At 36.6% G+C, this 18,997-nt stretch overlaps 1 pseudogene; it reads right to left on the bottom strand.

The window, feature by feature from the left end:
• Nucleotides 1-6,054: 6,054 nt before the first annotated feature.
• Nucleotides 6,055-12,932, bottom strand: LOC126792559 (deacetoxyvindoline 4-hydroxylase-like; annotated as a pseudogene).
• Between the last annotated feature and the right edge of the window lie 6,065 nt (nt 12,933-18,997).

Here is an 18,997-nt window from a genome sequence, read left to right as displayed (position 1 = left end):
TTTCCTTGGTGCGACCACACACAATCGGTAACAAAAATTAGGTGAGTTCAGATATGCAAACGACTTTTGGTGTTCGCATTTTGGTAATGGGTATTCCCTTATGACATATTAGTGTTGGTTTCGGTTTACCGGAAATTCTGACGGTCAAACGAGTTCCGAATTGGATGAAATTTTTACAGGGTCACTAAATATATATACCGATCATATCTACTGGTGTCGATCGATCCCAAGAAGTTTCCTTAATATAGTTGCTTCATAATGCAATAGTTTTATTCTAAACCTAATAAAATATGTATGTATAATATTTTATTATTTGGCGGGCTTTTGGCGGGCCGGGTTTCACACCTCTAATTTAAGTCCGGCCCTCTATCCACGGAAACGGGATTTGGCGGGCTTTCTCGCGGGTCGGGCCGGGTAAAAGCCCGTCGGGCTTGCGGGCCTCCACGGGCTTTTCGGGTCTGCGCTAAATGATGAGGCCTACATTAAGTGTAGCTATCCATCTTTTTCACCATGGCAATATGATTTTACACAATTTGTGATGCCGTGATGGAGATGGCATATCACCGTTGATATGAGCTAGCTGTTTTAATTGACTTTATTTTATTGTAAGTTATCGTGTGTCAATTAACATTAGTTCTATAGTTATAGAGATTCGAATTGATAGCTTTCCCTTGCGTGCATGTAAATCCTATATAAACCTCCTCTATAGATATATCATATTATTCATTCTGATATTCACGTCAAGTCTTGAGACATGCACTGACATAACAACGGGGTAAGAAAGGTTAGCTAATATCTTTATATTCTTTCGTTGAAATTTACACTTCCATTTATACAATCTACGCTCCTACTTTTCCATTTTGATTAAAACTTGTTGTGCGGAAGCCTAAACAAACAACAATATTATATGAAACAATAAATAAAAAAACACACAAGGACACAAGATTTATAGTGATTCACTCAATTAATATGATTGAGCTACGTCCAATTTCGGAACCGGCGAGAAATTCCACTATGATCAATTGGAAAGAATACAATAGAGCTTTGTACTAAAACTCTCTGATCTCAAAACCCCAATAGCTACTCTTCTCCTCTAACAAATAAACATATGCAGTAGCTTAATCAACAAATTCCCTCACAACCCAATATATGTTTGACGGCTACTACCTATATATATACTTCCAAATACAAGCATATATATGTAGCAATCCTAATTAAACTAGGGTTAGCCCGTGTAGTCACCAATGGGCTGCACTAATGGGTTTTGTCCACTTACCAAATTTAAAGCAAATAGTCAATAATCTCCACCTTGGTTTTAATTTGATACATATTCTCCAAAGTAGTTATTCAAAACCAGTCGCCGCTCCGACATATCCCTAGGGATCAAATGCTACAAACACCAATCAAGTTCAAGCATGCTTGAACTTGCTCAATGGAACCGACTTTGTCAACATATCAGCAGGGATGTCTTCAATTCCAACTTTCTGAAGTTCTATGTCACCATCCTCCACCAATTGACGAATCTTGTGAAATCTGACATGAATATGCTTAGTACGATTATGAGTAACCTGGTTCTCTGCTAAATGAATAGCACTCTGACTATCACAATAAACATTCACATAGTCTTGAACTACACCTAAGTCCTCAAGCAAACCACGAAGCCAAAGAGCTTCTTTTGCACCCTCTGTTACTTCCATATACTCAGCTTCTGTAGTCGACAAATCAATAATATGTTGCAAATTCGACTTCAAACTCACTGCTCCACTAGCAAGAGTAAATACATAAGATGTAGTTGATCTGCACTTATCCAAATCACATGCGTAGTCAGAGTCTACATATCCAACAACACACTAATTCATCATATCCTGTTGAAACACTATTCCAACATCTACAGTACCAAGAATATACCGTAGAATCAATTTTACTGCTTCCCAATGACCTTTACCTAGATTATGCATATATCTACACACCACACTTAAGGCGTGTGAAATATCTGGTCTAGTACACACCATAGAATACATCAAGCTACCAACAACACTAGCATACAAAACTTTAGCTATATATATTTTTTATCATTATCAGTGCTAAGAGACATAGAAGAATTAAGCTTGAAAATGAGAAGCAAGAAGTGTACTTACAAGTTTAGTTTTATCAACCATGCTAAACCGATGTAGTACCTTCTTCAAATATTGTTTCTGTGACAAACATATATTGCCTTTAGATCTGTCTCTTTTAATTTTCATGTCCAAAATCTTCTTTGCTTCTCCTAAATCCTTCATCTCAAATTCACCACTCAACTGTGACTTCAATTTATCTATCTCCACCTTGCTCTTAGAGGTAATCAACATATCATCAACATATAAGAGCAAATAAATGAAAGTCTCATTTTGTAGCTTGCAAAAATAAACACATGAATCATAAAGACTCCTAGTGTATTTCTGACCAAATATAAACTTATCAAATCTCTTGTACCACCGCCTAAGAGACTGTTTTAGGCCGTACAATGATTTTTGCAGTTTACAAACCCATTTTTCCTTACCAGCAACTTTGTAACATCTGGCTGACTCATATAGATATTCTCATTCAATTCACCATGTAAAAATGCAGTTTTAACATCAAGTTGTACTAACTCAAGATCAAATTGTGCAACTAAGGCTAAAAGAATACGAATAGAAGAATGTTTCACAACTGGAGAAAATACCTCATTCTAGTCTATTCCTTTCTTTTGTGCATAGCCCTTAGCTACCAATCTAGCCTTGTATCGAGATCCCTCATTTTTAGCAAAAACCCACTTGCAACCAACTGCTCTCTTCCCATGTGGTAACTGAACCAACTCCCAAGTCTTGTTCTTATGAAGAGACTTCATCTCCTCACCCATAGCCTTTTCCCACTCCACCTTATCTGCATGTATCACAGCTTCTTCATAAGTAGTAGGAATATCTTCTTCGGTCATCGGAAGTGCATAAGTCAGCATATCATTAAGCCAAGCTGGCTTTGGAGCATTACTCTTTCCTTTTCCAATGCAATAGGTTCATCTTATTGCGTAAACTCTTGGGTTTGAGCCTCTACTTCAGTACTTGTATCTCTATTAGTTGAATAATAAACTGTATGTTTTTCTAAATCACCTAGAGCTTCATTAACATTTTTCTCAAGCTCCACCTGCTTCAAATTCTCTATGGTCATCTTTTGATTTTCAAAATTATTCTGCTCACTCTGATTAATCATGGCAGTCTCATCAAATGTAACATCTCTGCTCACAATAATCTTTCTCGTATCTGGACACCATAGCCTGAATCTTTTCACACCATCACTAAAGCCAAAGAAAATAGCTTTCTTTGCTCTAGGATCAAGCTTGCTTTCCCTAACATGATAATAAGCAGGACATCCAAAAATATGTAAGTAATGGTATCCAGTAACAGGTTTTCCAGACCATACCTCCATAGGAGTTTTTCCCTCATTTGCAGCTGTAGGCAACCTGTTAATAAGGTGGTCGGCATATCTAACTGTCTCTGCCCAAAATTCTTTGTCTAATCCAAGATTAGACAACATACACCGAACCTTCTCTAACAAAGTCTGATTTATGCATTCTGCTACTCCATTTTACTGCGGTGTTCCTCTAACTGTGAAGTGCCTCACAATGCCCTCATCTCGACACAATTTCAAGAACGGATCAGACTTGTAGTCACCACCATTATCTGACTTGAGCCTCTTAATTTTCCGACCGGTCTGAGTTTCAATCATCTTCTTCCACTTCACAAATATATCTAAGACTTCATCTTTATGCTTCATGGTGTACACCCATACTCTCTAGAGAAGTCATCAACCAAAGTAACATAATAACGCTTACCTCCTAAAGATGTAGTTTTTATAGGTCCCCATACATCTGTGTGAACATAATCTAAAGCTCTTTTAGTCTAATGAATTGTTGTATCAAATTTCACTCTAGTCTACTTTCCCAAAACACAATGTTCACAGAATTCCAATTTTCAAGTCTTTGCACCTTTCAACAAGCCTTGCTTCACCAATCCCTGCATAGCTTTCTCACCAGCATGTCCAAGACGCATATGCCATAATCTGGTAGTGTCTGTATCATTTGTAATATCAGAAAATGCTGGTTCGCTTGTACTACCCTGTAAAAAATACAAGTTTCTTTCTCTAGTACCCTTCATTATCACAAGTGAACCATAAACAACTTTAGTAACACCATTCCTCAATATAATTGAGTGCCCTTTTGACTCCAAAGTTCCCAAAGAAATCAGATTTTTCTTCAAGTTCAGAACATACCGAACGTTTGTCAATTCTCTAACACTCCCATCATGCATCTTGAGACGAACTGTACCAAACCCTCTAGTTCTATAAGGACTATCATTACCCATAAGAACTAATACACCATTAAAATTCTCTCAACGTAGAGAACCATTCCTTGTTAGGACACATGTGGTGGGTACAACCCGAATCTATTATCCACCTGTCAGAATAATCAAGTGCCAATAAGCTTGCCAAAGCCAAAACAATCTCAATGTCTTCGAAGTTATCTGCACTCAAAACCAAATCTAATTTATCATCATCTTCACTTTTCGCCACATGCACTTATGGGCCTTTCTTGTCTCTAGTCTTCAATTTGAGACAATCTTTCTTCCAATGCCCATTTTGACGACAGAAAGCACACTCATCTTTTGCAGGAAATTTATTTTTTGACTTGGAAAGCGATTTACCTCTCTTTCCACTAAACTCTCTATCATTCGATCTGCCTCTTGCTACAAGTGCTTCACCCGACACTTTATCTAATTGCTTCTCCTTCTTTCTACACTCATTATTAATCAATGGACTGCACACATAATCAAATTTCACTTTATTCTTTCCATGTAATAATGTTGTAATCAAATGCACACATCTAAATTAACCAAATCTGCAAGTATCTTATTGAAATCACTGATGCGTTCAGTCATAGAAATACCTTGTTTGTAGTTGAACCGGAAAAGCCTCATCTTCAGGTGAAACCGAGTTTCTGCACTCTTGCCATATACTGGTCTTCTAATTTCTTCCATACCTCCTTTGCCGAAGTTTCCCTCATAATAGAGAACTTCTAATCCTTTGCAAGGCAATTGAATAGAACCACAAGTCCACTTATTAATTTGTTTCCACTTCGAAACAGTCATGTCATCTGGTTTGTCTTCAAGAGCAATATTAAATTCTTGTTGACACAAGACATCCATCATCTCATACTGCCACATGCCAAAATTATTTGTTCCATCGAACTTTTCAACTTTAAATTTGGCATTGCCAATTGATGGTCTAGCCCGCGAAGAACCTGAAGTCCCTTTCTTTTTCTTCTCACCATCAACATTATCGTCAACCATGACTTCCAAACAATATCAATATCAATCCTAATTCGGAACCTGCTCTGGTACCAGTTTGTTGTGTGGAAGTGTAAACAAACAACAATATTGATAAGGAACAATAAAGAAAAGAAAACACAAAGACACAAAATTTATAGTGGTTCACTCAATCAATGTAATTGAGCTACGTCAACTTTCGGAGCCGGCAAGAAATTCCACTATGATCAATTGGAGAGAATACAATAGAGTTTTGTACTAAAACTCTATAATCCCAAAACCCCAATAGCTACTCTTCTCCTCTAACAGAAAAACATAGGCAGTAGGTTAATCAACAAATTCCCTCACAACCCAATATATGTTTGACGGCTACTACATATATATATATATACTTCCAAATACAAGTATATATATGTAGCAATCCTAATTAACCTAAAATTAGCCCGTGTAGTCACCAATGGGCTGCACTAATAGGTTTTGTCCACTTACTAAATATAAAGCCAATAGTCTAAACTATCATGCATAAAGAGACGTTTTGTGTTTCACTGAAGACAAAAAATTAACGTGCCTGGTTTGTAAAATGCAGAGTGCAAAATTTATTTCCCAACTTTAAATAGTTGGTATATATAGGTTGCATACTACATATTGCAAAAAGGCATATGGTATAACCTTATAATATCTCACCCAGTTTGTTGTTTCAATTTATCTGCACACAAAATTAATGTTATCACAGAGACCGCAGATCGGTTCAATCCATTGCAACTAAAGAGTTCCTTGTACATTTCTTATTTTTTGCTGTCAATAAAAAATGATTATTGATAAGTAGAGAGGGCATGCCTGAAAGAGATCTCCAATGTTGAAAATTTGAGGTAGTGGAAACAGCGGGCTTCATAGCCTGAACTGGTCAAGTGTAGACTTCTCATCAAGCGCTTGAGAAAAGTACTTGCCTTGATACTCCTCAATGTAGAATTCCTTATAGACAGGTGGGTTCTCATCTTATAGGAGCTCTTTGATCGGACCATAGGACCTGTTAGCGGTCTCTCTGAAAAAAAAGCTGCGAAACTCGTGGACCGACCCGGTTGGCGGGTACTCTATGTTGAACACTTTTGAGCTTTTCATTTGATATGCTAGAGAAAATCCCATATTTTTAGGTAAAATTGTCAAAATATACCTTAAATTTAGCTGTAATTTTCAATTTACACCTCGAACTTGCATTTGAGTCAATTTATCTCCTAAACTTGGTAAAAATTGCCGATTTGCACTACATCCGTTAAATTTAACTGTTTCTATCCAATTTTGCGTTGCATGTCATGCACATAAGGGGTAATGTTGTCATATCCTATTTATATTTTTCTTAAAAACAAATAAAAATATTCTTTAAAAGGAGGATTATTTTTTTAATTAAATTATTTATTTATATCTTTTTTCTACATACTCAAGGTATATTCAACATACTCACTCATTCAAAGATAGTGTGTTGTGTATATATATATTTTTATATGTACAAATTTATTTTAAATTTCTATATATTTATTTAAAATTTTCTAATATCTTTTAACATACCATATCACGTAAAATAATAAATATATAAATCAATAACATGTTTAAAAAAATAAAAAAACATAGTAGCAAGTGTTCTTCTTAAGTAATTTTATTAATTTATTTAATTATTAAATATGAATAAATATTTAATGACAATACTGTCCCTCAAATGCATAATATGTGACTTAAAATTGGATGAAAAACATTAAATTTAACGGATGAGGTGCAAATCGAAAATTTTTACCAAGTTTAGGAGTCAAATTGATTCAAATGTAAGTTCAGAGTGCAAACTGACAATTATGGCTAAATTTAGAGTGCAAATTGGCATTTTTGCCCTATGTTTATTACTAAGCCTCCTGAAACGGGGTCCACATTAATCCACTGACTTCCATGAAGAACTTGAAGGCCTCCTATTTCGTCTTGAAGAAGAATTGTGAGGAATGCTGGATCTGAGTGCTTGCTAGTTCCCAAAGCTAGCTCTGGTTCAGTACATGCTGGATAGTAGTGGCACACAGGTATAAAACTTAGCATACTCCATTTCCGTTAGGTAATCCTCTTTAAGTTCCAGAGCCTCTGACAGTAATCCGAAGAGTTGATCTCCCAACTTTACAACATGGTTTGCCTACTCAACTGTTCCTTCTCTCCATTTTGGATGATACAAACATGTAAAGAAATGTACCCAACAGTTTATATAACACATTTATGGCATGTATAAGTTGTCCAACTGTTAATCTCGTATGTCATGTACACTGAGTCCATATAGAAAATCATCAAACGTGACAACAAAATGTGGCCGGACTATACTTTCAAACTTTCGTACTTCACGAGCATATTGCATGAGGTCAAATAGTGTAAAGATCCACAGTAAATAATAGAAATAACATAAGATGTTTACAATCCACAGAGGGTCACTAAGAAATTACGTAACAAATTTGAGGGAGTTCTTGGGGTACATGATCCACTATAGCCTTGGAGAAAAATAGGGTGTCCCTCCAATTTGCTGCTTTAGATTGGTAGAGATCATAATTGCTATTGAATCTTACAGTTCTAGTTGGTGTCAACTTTGAGTCATATAATATAATTTAGGGGTGCACATACATCATGTAATTAGTACTTACCTATTATGTATATGGTAGTACGTAGTACGTAGGGTTGTAGTATAATGCATTCTCTATATATAGCCTCCAGTGTGAGATGAATTTATCTATGAGAATATATTCTTCAAATCGTGTCATATTTGACTTAATATCAGAACAAAGATCTAAAATGACTTCGTCTCTTTGTTTTCCGCTGCAATGCATTTGTGGAATTAAACCCCATTGTTAGGGTTCTATTTTCTCATTTTCGTCAACGTCAATGTCAACGTCGTCTCTTCTTTGAGAGCTTTACTTTGGGCACCCAACTTGGTCATCTCCTACTTCCAGTCTGCCGACGTCGACTCGGTTCTCAGTTCCAATCCCCATCAACTTGGTTCTATCTCGCCGACGTCGTCAGTCTGCCATCACATCGTAAGTCCTCAGTTTGCCATCACCCTATTCTTAGATTTGCATCATGCTTTTTCAGTCCAGTCAGGCGTTGTTCTCTGCCGACATCTCTCGTCCGTTGTTACATCAATCCAGATCTGTCTGACACGATCCAGACCAGTCTGGTCACCGTCCAACCCATCCAGCACGTTCCAGTGAGATCGGTGTTGTCAAATCCGACCTAGAGATCAGTCCCACCGGTTTCAGTGCTTCAACCTGGTTTGTCAGTCCTACCCGATTTGGCCTAATTCTACTTGCTCCGTCAGGTTTGATTTTGCTTGCCCTGTATTTGTTTACGCACCAACCCAACCCGGAAAAAAAATGTCTCATGCGTATGTTGACAATTTAGATTCTTGAGTTTCAGAGGGAGAGCTTGAAATTGAGTTCAATAATTTCAGAGCCATCAGAAGAAAATGAGTTGCAAGGAGGCCATCAGATTATGCTTTCATTGATTTTCTTCACATGAGGGATGTCAAGAGTGTTATTCGAGAGCTAGATGGCAAGAATGGCTGGAGAGTTGAGTTCTCACACGACTCTAGACCTCGTGTGGGCAATTCTGCACTGGTGGTAACATCTCTATGACTACAAGAACTCAAGCTGGTGGTAAAATCAGTATGGCTTTAAAAGTTTCAAACTTTGTTAGTTCTGATACTTGGATTATTGATTCTGGTGCCTCTGATCATATGACTTATAATAAAATCTTACTTTATTACTAAGTTGTCTTCTCCATCAGTATCTTATGTTACTAATGCTAATGGTGAGGATTTTCCAGTGTTGGGGGGAGAGTCAGTTCGTATCACTCTTATTTTAGAACTTCATAATGTTATATATGTCCTTAACTTGTCACCTCAACTGATATCTATTCCCTAGTTGAATACTGAATCTCGATATTATGTGACATTTTTTCTCATGTATGTAATTTTTCAAGATCTTCTCACCAGGGAGATACTCGGTCGGGGAGATTTAAGGGGCAAATTGTTTCACTTGGATCAGACATATGCAAAAGCTAAGCCAGGAGCACAACCATGCACTGCCTTGACTGCATGTTCTAATCAGATAAGTGAAATTTTGTTGTGGCATCGCCGATTGGGGCATTCATCTTTCTATGTTATGAAAAAAAGCATGTCTTCCCTGTTTAATGGTGTGGATCAGACCTCTTTATGTTGTGAAATATGTATCCTTGCTAAGAGTCATCGTTCTACTTATTTTCTGAGTTTTTCTAAGAGTCATACCCTTTTTAAATTAATTCATTCTAATGTTTAGGGACCTTCTAAAAGAGCCTATAGTCACCGAAATGATGTATTATGTGTCCTTTATTGATGATTGCACTAGGTCGTCATAGGTTGTTCTTCTTCAAACTAGAGATGAAGTTTTTCCTACTTTTCAAGCTTTTCATACTCATGTCCAAACACAGTATAATAATACTATTAGGATTCTTCATTCTGATATGGGGGGGGGGGGAGGGGAGAGAGTAGGTCAATCATGTTTTCCAACAGTTTTTCAAAGATCATGGGATTATTTACCAAACCACATGTTCACGAACACCAAAGAAAAATGGGGTGTCCGAAAGGAAAAACCGTCATCTCTTTAATATAGCTCGTTCCATTAGTTTTAGCGCTCATATGCCTAAGTATTTGTGGGGTGATGTTGTACCAGCTTCAGCTCATTTTTTCCATCGTCTTCCATATAGTGTTCTTTAGGGAAAAGTTCATCTTCAGGTTCTTGCATCTCATGTCTCCATTCCTTCTTTTTACAATATACCTGCTTGTGTTTTTGGTTGTGTGGTTTTTGTTCATGGTCCTAAAAGTCAAAGAAAGTCTAAGTTGGATCCTCGGGCAATCAAGTGTGTGTTTGTTGGTTATGGAAGCAGTCAAAAGGGATACAAGTATTAATATCCACCCACCAGAAAATACTATGTCACCATGGATGTTAGTTTCTTTGAGTACATGAGTTATTTTACCTCTTCTGATACAACTCTTCAGTGTAGAATTCATTTTTTGGGCAAGAGTCATTGTCAGAGATACTTTGACTCCAGCAGATAATCAGATACCAGCAGTAGCAAGAGCGTATTCTAAGGTAGAAACTTTACCAGAGGTAGAAGCATCAGACACTGAGATTCCAGAAGGAGAACTAATAGTTGAGAGCACAACTGCCCTTCCCGCCATGATCACTCATACCCCCGACCAACAAATTCCTGGTACAGAAGATCACTCATCTGAATTATGTTCATCCACTGGTACTAGTAATGAGTCTGATAGTGGGCAATATGTGTTACTAAAGAGGTCTACTAGAGGTCAACCACCAAAAGATATGAACCTAGTTTACACACTAAATCAAAATATCAAACAACCAACTATATGTGCACTAGGAGATTATCAAAGTCAAATGAATCTTTTGTGAATCAAATATCTGCTATATCAGTACCTAATAAAGTGCATGATGCATTAGGAGATCCAAAGTGGAGGAAAGCAATGGAGGAAGAGATGGAGGTATTGCAGAAAAATGATACTTGGGAACTTGTGCCTCCACCACATGGCAAGATAGCTGTAGGGTTTCATTGGGTGTTCACTGTGAAGCATGATACAGATGGGTCAATAAGCCTGTATAAAACATGTATTGTTGCGAAGGGGATTACTCAGATATATGGTATGGATTATGATGAGACTTTTGCTCCGGTTGTAAAGATGAACACTATTCGAGTTCTCTTTTTATTTGCTGTTAGTTTGAACTGGCAACTTCAACAGTTTGATGTCAAGAATGCATTTCTTCATGAAGAGTTAGTTGTAGAGGAGTATATGAGTCTTCCTCTAGGGTATGTAACTATCTCTTTTGGTGATTTTGTGTGAAAACTAACAAAGTCTCTATATGGTCTCAAACAGTCATCGTGCTTGGTTTGGGATGTTCTCACAGTTTATGGGGAAAATTAGTTACAAATAGAGTAATTCATATCATACCTTGTTTCTCAAGCACCAGCAAGAGAAGGTAGTAGCTTTGATTATATATGTTGATGATATGGTGATTACTGACAATGATATTGTAGAGATGAATCAGCTACAGAGACAGTTGTCTTCTGAGTTTACGATGAAGGATTTGGATGATCTCAAGTATTTCATAGGGATTGAGTTAGCAAGGGGGAGAGACGAGATCTACTTGTCTCAGAGAAAATACATACTTGATTTGTTGGCAGAGACATGTATGTTAGATTGCACACTTATCGATACTCATATTGAGTAAAACCATCGTTTAGCAGAGTATCTAGACCAGACAACTAACTGATCAAGCTCGCTATCAGAGGTTAGTTGGGCGCTTGATTTATTTGACCCATACTAGACTAGATATTGCTTATGCAATGAGTGTAGTGAGACAGTTCATGCATAACCCAAGTGAAAGTCACATGGATGCTGTTGTGAGAATTTTGAGGTACTTGAAGTCAACCCCAAGAAGAGGAGTAATGTTCTCCAAACACAACAACATTCTTGAGATTAGTGGCTTTACAGATGCAGACTGAGCTTTTAAATACAGACAAAAGATCGACATCATGTTATTTTACCTTTGTGGAAGGTAATTTAGTCACATGGAAGAGTAAGAAACAGAAAGTTGTGGCCCAATCGAGTGTTGAGGCTGAGTAAAGAGGTATGGCTCATGGAGTGTGTGAATTGTTATGGTTGAGAAATCTGCAGCGTGATTTGGGTGTTAAGTTGAAAAGTGATATGCAATTGTATTGTGACAACAAAGCAGTAATTGATACATCACAAAATCCAATATAACATGATCGTACTAAACACGTAGAGGTGGATTGTCATTTTATAAAAGAAAAGATAGATACAAAGATTATTAGCTCCCTTTTGTCCATACTGAATAACAACTTGCAGATATACTCACTAAAAGAGTTTATAAGAAGACGTTTTATGACTCACTTAGTAAGTTAAGCATGGTTAAGGTGTATGCACCAACTTGAGGATGAGTGTCAACGTGAGTCATATAATGTAATTTAAGGGTGTACATCATGTAGTTAGTACTTACCTATTATATATATAGTAGTACGTAGGGTTGTAATACAATGTATTCTCTATATATAGTCTCTAGTGTGAGATGAATATATCTCTGAAAATATATTTCCAAATTGTGTCATATTTGATGATTTAGTCACGACTATAGAACTGTTTCTTCACCTCCAGTTCTTGCTTAGTAAACTTCCTTACTCCTTGGATCATATCTTCGAGTAGATTTAGTGGAATTCCATGGTTCACTACTTGGAAGAAACCCCATGTCTCGGATGCAATCTGAACATCATTAACAATCTCCTTGCGGCGATCCCCGTAGAGGCCACAGATTTATGACAGGAATTCGCAAATTGTGTTGCTGATATGTTGGAAAGTCAGCCTCACCTTTAGATGGTGTTATGAATGTCTTTGGAACTTTGTGGGCCTGCATCTAAAATTCCTTTGACACCAGCCTCTGTATCATCGAAAATCTTTAGCTCTAGAGTTCGGTTGTATTCAACAGTTTCAGTTGCACCTGACACAACCATTATTTAATACAACTATTGAAATATGTTAAATATCTCAAGAACTAAAGGCAAATGATAGTGATGTAAAATGCAAAAAAAAATTCATGTATTTAATGACTCAAGAACTGAGGTGGTTGAAAGTCTCCAAGTTAAAAATGAATCACAGAAAATCAACCATTAGGTCTTCTCACAAAAGTGGCATCAATTTATCAGCTCTTTCATCAAGGAGACCCTCTCATTTGTGTGTATATAAAAACTACAAAACAGAAAATTCGCTATGTCTAACTCGAAGCTGAGAATACAGAAACCCAGGCAGCGCTAGGCTTCAGGCCCTTGTTGTGGGATCCTCTATGCGTCGACGACGTGCAAGGGTGGGTATAACACGCGAGATCAGTCTCCGTGCGGGTAGACAATCTACACAAACTGTGGTTTTTGCTATCGGAAGGCGATGATTCAAGTTGAGGAGACTACTAACAGGCAAGGTGGTATTAGCTTTCAGCGCCGGAGTTGTTTACTCCATGCGGTGATTGAAGTCATCGAATTAGATATTGATTTTGACGGAGGCGGTGTACGTTGAGGGTTTGGGAAGGCATGGCAGGGGCATTCCCATGTGTTCTTCTTCCGGTGTTCATGGACTCCGGGCTAGCTAAGGCGCCAAATTGATGCGGCGGCGGCTGCTCTTGAGATCTCGACTCCGACTAGATACGTCGGTAACCGCGGAGGAGGTGTGGGCTACTAGGCTTCGTCTTTTGGGTTGTTTGGTTTATGGGTCAGGTCTTGTTTTTTCATTCTTCTTTTCTGTTCTGTGGGTTTGGTCGGATTTCGAACCTCATGGGTGAAGACCCTCCTTTAAATTCTATGTTTTCGACCATTCTTCCGTTAGGGTACGCAAATTGATGCGTTAGGCCCAATTCGGTTGATGGAGTCATCAGAGCTTAGCGTTTGAGGAGTTACATACTTGCTTTGCATTTTCATTCTTAGACGTCTGCTTGTTTTGGACTTTTTCAGACTTTAGTTTGATTAATAAGCGCGTTTTTATCTGCTTTTTTAATTGTTAGCGTGTATGAGAGATGACATGTCATCTCCTGTATTTAATCCTTGTGGTCGTAGAAGGACTTATGCTCAATAAAGTTAATTTATTCCCCTAGAAAAAAGAACTGAGGTGGTTGAGATTCAGCCACGCAAGTGCACAAGCCACCAATAATTTGATGTGACTTTTTTATTTGTATAATGTTGTCAAATTGACGGAAATGACAAAGTTGGCTAGGGATAAACATAAGCATTGGGACTGTGCAGGTTGGGTTTCTGCCACTGGGCCGGGTTGGTTGCTGAGTATGCAGGTTGGGTTTGGTGGCTGCACGTGTTTCTTTGTTATTACTTGCCATCTGTTTGGGGTCGACAAAGAAGGAGAGGGGAGGTGTTGTTTCTACTACTCCTTAGTTTACCTATAAATCATTCAGCCTAAAGATTTAGTACTGTTCACCTCATTTTACTGTTTGTTTTTGCTCTACATTAGGTTGGGTGGGCGTTGGGTTTTTGTTGGAGTTGTACTTAATGTATATTCAATCTGCAATCTCATTATCAGGAATTTGATCACTAGACTATTGACGCAAGAGAGCGCAATGCGCGGCCCCTACATTAGTTGGATATAAGCTACACAAAAGTACAAGAAAACAGTATCTCAGTGAGTTATAGTAACAATAGATGCACAGAGCCTTGAGTTTTCAAATATATAGGCTTTCAGATTCTGTTATTTCAGTATACAAATTGAAACGACAACCAAGTTATAAGATAGCTATGAACATCCATACACCACTATAATATATTTCACCAAGATTTGCTAACTTATAGACTCATATTCAATTGAATGTCTTCACCCAAGCTAATTAAGCCAACGATGTGTTGAACTTAACCTATCAACCTTTCATACTTGGTATGTTAAGAGAATGATGTTTTCAACTTAACTTAGCTTCTAACATGGAACCTAGAGTGATGTTCTCATACAGCTCTCACATAGAAGTCATTAAGATCTAAAAGATTATGAATAAAGCTATACAATGGTGTTGTTCTAATCTACCTAAATGCTAATTCATATGAATGGGGCTCAAATCACTCACCTGCTACTCTAGATAATATGTTTGACATGATGATCAACACACAAAATCATAACAATAAAACCCTAGCATGCTTACTTTGTTTGCAACCATGATAAACAAACCTAGAATTTATCAATGAGAAACCAATGCATCAACAAACATTCAATATCCAAGAAACTATAAAATCAACGCTAAAATCTTGATTTACACATGTCTAGGGCTTAGACAGCCCCTAACTATCAAAACATAAAACAAATACATAGATAAAATAAAATAAAACATGAGAAGAGAGAGAGGGCAAGATGGCGGTAGTGGACTGTTCAAAGATATGTAAAATTATGTGAAATCCTCTTTTTACATGAGTCTTCAGGTCTCCTTGAGATTTCCTTCTTCAACTAAAACTCCAAAGTGTTTTGTATGTATGACTTCAAGATCATCTGAATTTAGCATTCTCCAATAAATATGCATTCTCCTTGATATTATTCTATTTTCCTCTTCTTTACACCGAAAACCTATCATATAGAGAATATAAGTTAATAAATCCTAATAACAAGAATCTAACAAATTAAATGTAAGGATATTGATTTAAAAATACTGATAAATATGCACCTATCATTAGAAAGATGGGTTGAACAAAACTAAGATTGGTATTTCTTTCATAAATCCTGGTTCTAACCATTGCAAGTGACATCGTGGTCGAGCCTTCAGGTTGAAAGCCTCCAAACATGCTTTCGAGCACAACGCATAAATGAAGCATTTTCACATGTTTAAATCCTAAAGTTAGGTAGTCTTTAGAAATTATGTCAAAACTCAGAAGGAACCTTGAAAAGAAATTTAGATCCATAGGGAAGTTAGATCCACGAAGTCCACTTAGGAAGCAAATTTGCCGACCACCCAAAGTTTGCCCACCTCACAAATTAATGAGATGTGTCTCTTTGTTTAACTACAGTTCAATACCAGTTAACTATTTAAATTTATCATTATATATTATAAATAATAACTCATTTATTTATGAAAACAAAAACCAACTTCTGTTATAGAAGAATGTAATACGCATCAGAATAAGGAGAAGCATCATCTTTATTCATGATAATGAGACTTTTATATAAAGATTACATTGAGTAACCCGTAGATTTATGAATTATATATCATTCCTTATCTAAACTAACCTATACTAATTAGGACAAGATACACCAGAAGATTACAGAGAGTAGCACTCCCCCTTGTATCGCAATCCTAATGTGTCATGGTGTAATATTATTGTCTTAGTAAAAACTTTGCCAAACAAAACAAAAACCTCTTGGGTAAAATAAAAAACTCGGTCGAAGGGAAAAAAAGCACAATACACCAATTACAGTTGAAGATAACATGTGGTATAGACTCCCCCTGAAGTCTGCAAAACAACTTCCCCTGAAGTCTGCAAAACAACTTCCCCTGATCGGTAACTCAATCTCGGAGTTTAGATAGATAGCGCATATACAAACGCTTTTCACATTCTTCAAAAGTAGCATAGGGTCAATGGTTTGAATATCAAATCTCACCAAACATTCTTAAATTAAACATGTACATTTATCCGGACATGGATCAAAAGAAAAAGAATTGCAGAACAACTCAAAACAAGAGTTTGCAATGAAAATCAAATTCATGCGTGATATGACCTTCAAAAACTTAAACATTCATAACTTCTTCGATATAATAGGTATAAATGAACCATTAAAAAGTTTTAGAAAGTAAATACCCGTGGATTTTCAGTGATATATGGTTCACAACCTAGTTCCTTCTCAGCTGCAGTTTTCGGACATATTCGTTATAATTTACTAAAACAGCTATAACTCACTCAATGTAAAAAGATATAATTAAATGGTTGGTGTCACTGGAAAGTGATACACAGTCCTTTCCAATGATACCAAATTTACCATCTTCCAACAAGTGAGCTGCTGCCTTATAGGTCTTGTGGAAGTTGACCTATAAATCTGGACAGATTCTGAAATCGCTTCATTAAAGTGTCTTTTGTGTTCGGATATAGAATTTGATGTCATAAGCGTGTTGTGATCAAACATTTACATATGTGTGGGTGTACTTATCCATCATTTTGGCTTTATGAGTTTAAACCGAATGAGATGTCGAGTTAAGTATAATACAACAAGTACATGCATACACATTTCGTACTTAAATATAGAGAGTTTCATCTCCTAAGACTTATCATTGCTCATACGGAGATGATGTTTCTCCTTATTCTGATGTGTATTATATTCCTTATCTAAACTAACCTATATTAATTAGGACAAGATACACCGGAAGATTAGATAGAGTAATTCTCTTATAACACTCCCCCTTGTATCGCAATCCTAATGTGTCATAGTGTAATATTGTTGCCTTAGTAAAAACCTTGTCAAACAAAACAAAAACCTCTTCGGTAAAATAAACAACTTGGTCGAAGGGAAAAAGCACAATACACAAATTACAGTTGAAGATAACATGTGGTATAGACTCCTCTTGAAGTCTGCAAAACAACTTCCCCAGATCGGTAACTCAATCTTGAAGTTTAGATAGATAACGCATATACAAACGCTTTTCACATTCTTCAAAAGTAGCATTGCGTCAATGATTTGAATATCAAATCTCGCCAAACATTCTTAAATTAAACATGTGCACGTATCCGTACATGGATCAAAAGAAAAAGAATTACATAACAGCTCAAAACAAGAGTTTACAATAAAAGTCAGATTCACACGTGATATGACCTTCAAAAACTTAAACATTCATAACTTCTTCAATATAATAGGTATAAATGAACCATTAAAAAGTTCTAGAAAGTAGATACCTGTGGATTTCCAGTGATATATGGTTCATAACCTAGTTCCTTCTCAGCTGCAGTGTTCGGACATATTCGTTATATTTTACTAAAACAGCTATAACTCACTCAATATAAAAAGATATAATTAAATGGTTGGTGTCACTGGAAAGTTGATACACAGTCCTTTCTAATGATACCAAATTTACCATTTTCCAACAGTGAGCAGCTGTCTTATATGTCCCGTGGAAGTTGACCTATAAATCTGGACAATTTTTGACATCGCTTCATTAAAGTATCTTTTGTGTTGGGATATAGGATTTGATGTCATAAGCGTGCTGTGATCAAACATTTACATATGTGTGAGCGTACTTAGCCATCATTTTGGCTTTATGAGTTTAAACCGAATGAGATGTCGAATTAAGTATAATACAACAAGTACATGTATACACATTTTGTACTTAAATATGGAGAGTTTGATCTCCTAAGACTTATCATTGCTCATACGGCAGAAACATGTATTATCATGACTTCGACTAATTCATGGAATATTTGTAGGCATTAGTTTAAGTATTTTTTGTCTTTAGAACAACATTATCAATAACGGTCATCAGTTTCGAGACCTAATAATCCCAAGATCATTTCATAATAAGTATAGCTACATGTAATATTGCATATCCTTAGACAATTATAGATAAATTATTTATGTGTAATGAGGGCCCAAGATATAAGATGTCACCGCTTAATTGTCGCTCATGTTTATCCCTCTGTAGAATGAACTTGGGGTTTGTGGGATGTTCAACATCTATCCCATGCAATAATCATTTAAAGTCTTCGAAGTGAATTCTCCTGCATTATCCAGTTAAAAAAATTTGATTGGATGGTTAGGGTGGTGAGTCATGAGCTTTCAGCAGGGAGCTTTGGAAATGCAGCATTCGGCTCTTAATTCATCAAGAGTTCATCACATTTTTATTTTAATATCCCTACCTTAATCAAACTAATGCGCTCTGTGGTCCAAACAGTGGCGGATCCAGGAATTTGAGTTCGGGTGGGCTTGAGTTTTTTATGAAACGAAAAAAAAAAATGAAAAATCTCGGCGGTGTGAGAGACTTATATTAAGTGGGAAAAAGTGCACTTTGAGGGATCCTTACTCATTAATACAATATATAAACTAAGTAAATCTAATCCTAAAGTTC

The sequence above is a fragment of the Argentina anserina genome, chromosome 4, assembly GCF_933775445.1.
Source record: "Argentina anserina chromosome 4, drPotAnse1.1, whole genome shotgun sequence".
Lineage (NCBI taxonomy): Eukaryota > Viridiplantae > Streptophyta > Magnoliopsida > Rosales > Rosaceae > Argentina > Argentina anserina.
This window is presented reverse-complemented; position numbering and strand designations above follow the sequence as displayed.